Source organism: Meleagris gallopavo, chromosome 2 (genome assembly GCF_000146605.3).
Source record: "Meleagris gallopavo isolate NT-WF06-2002-E0010 breed Aviagen turkey brand Nicholas breeding stock chromosome 2, Turkey_5.1, whole genome shotgun sequence".
Taxonomy (NCBI): domain Eukaryota; kingdom Metazoa; phylum Chordata; class Aves; order Galliformes; family Phasianidae; genus Meleagris; species Meleagris gallopavo.
The window spans coordinates 72674961-72677257 of NC_015012.2; positions in this window are offsets into that span (position 1 = coordinate 72674961).

The window sequence follows — 2297 nt, forward strand, 5'->3', positions numbered from 1 at the left end:
TTTTATTATTAATTAAAAAAAAACTGAACTCAAAGTAACTGTGTTTCACGTGACTTTTAAGTGTACATTTAAGAAATGAGTAAAAAATAATATTGTGGTCATGGGCCAAGCATGCCTGCAGCACACCTCATTTTGCTGGGAAAGCAGCCAGATTGCTCTGATCTTTGCAAACCACAGTATGTTGCTAGCCTTCAGAGCTGCTGTGGATTGCAGAGGAAAGGAGAAGTTATAGAAGAGGAAAAAAGAGCTGCAGGGTGTAGAGAGTTTAAGGAGTAATTTTCTCATTTGTAATTTTATCACTGGAGCTGTTATTTGTTTTCTGCTGAGGACTCCAGCTTTTGCCCAGGAGCCTAAAGCCTGTGGAGAAAGGGGGTAATCTCTCTGGTTTGTTTTGTCTTTCAGGCAAGGTGGCAAGAAGTGGGTAATGTCTGTATTACTGACATTGAATGTGGGCAAACTCCATTTGCTTGTTTTTACCCCTGATTGCCTCACTGCCTAAAGCTACCTCTGTTTTCAATCATGGTCAGTTTCACAGACCATATCTCTCTGAGACACTCAATGACCTGGAACCAGTCTGGTTAGAAGATTAACTAAGATCTGGTGTGGAGACAGTAGCTAAGAATTGTGTCTTTCCGACATGGGCCTTCGGAGCATGAAATTCATCTGACGGGGAAACAAAGATTTTCAAAAGTTAGTAAGTCTCCCCTGTGTCCTCACAAAGTACAAAGCATGTTTCTTCAGTTTGCCTTTTCTAGTTGGAATTGTATGTTAACTTGATATGCTCCTGTAATAATAATAGTAGACTTTAGAAGAATAGCAACAAGAGTGCACTGCATGCAATATTTTCACATTGCAAGGATGATGGTAAACAGATCAGTCCAATGTTTATTACAGTCCACCATGAAGTAATAATATTATGCACTCAGATATTATGATTAGCAAATAACTATAAGAATATAATGGAATAGAACTAATTACTACTATTGACCTACATAGAGTTAAAAGCCTAAACTACAAATCTAATGTATCCAACTATGAAATGCCCCTATTTTATTTAGTGCACTGACTTCCTGTGTTTATACAGTATAATATTCATTTACTGACATAGACTAGCTTTTACTTCGCACTAGTGACAGTCCCATAGAAGCAGAAGGCTCTGAAAAAGAGATTTTTTTTTTAACTCATCAATCTGCAACATTAAATTCCTGTGTCAGGTTCACTCTTCAGCTCAAGTTTACAAATTATGTCCTGGATACATAAATCTATGTAGCCCCACTGAAGGCATAGACTTATACTAGAAATCCAAAGAACAATTAACAAAACAGAAGAAAGCTAATACTGTAATTTAAGAAAGATTTGCCCTCCATAATATTTACTATCAGGGAAGAGGTGTGAAGAAAAGGAATAAGAACTGTTGCTTCACTCTCATATTCCAGATTTAGTTTGCAGTAGAATATTGTGTTGTTGCTAATGAACACAATTTATATATCTAAAAAATCAGAGTAATAGAATCTCCCACTGACAATGACAAAAAAGATGCTTTGTGTTCTGTCAGTTTCCTGTTTGTTTATATTTTGTTAATATTTAAGTAGTAAAATAAATTACTAAAATTAAATCATCATGTATTTCAATCACATATTCTCTTAGCACTTAATACTACTGTAAATAAGTTATAAATCAACTTAATTCTGATCATTACTTTTGATTATGTAGAAAAATGCATTCTGTGAAATATTTTCTGTGTTTTATGTGAATTAATGTTTTCAATTCTTTATCTACACACAATTTGTGCCATAAACACAATTCAACAAAAAGCAATTCAGCACAGCGACTAACTTGGTGAAGGGAGCCTGCCTTTAGGTCACTTGTTAAATCTTTTTTCTGGACACCACTGAGCACCAATGACAGTATTAATTTCTGTAACTAGACATACAGTTCTCTTAAAGGGTTAAATACAGACTTATGCTTCATTTCCCAGCAACAAACATAACACAAAGTTGAAGGTGAGACTTAAAGCTATTTTAAAGCTAAAGTATAAAGACAAACAGAAGAGAAGAACAGAGAAAAGTATGGGAGTGGGTATTCCTTTCATCAAATGATGACTCACATTCAGAGCTGTGAATAAGCAATAATGATCATAATCATAATAGTTACATTTTACATGTTATACTCATTCTGGCCACATCAGTATGAGTCAATTATTTCTCCAGTTTGGAAACCACAGATTATGTTCAACGTGTCCAACGAAGCTGCACAGCAGCCTCACAAACTGTTAAATGTTATTATCCAATAGTTGT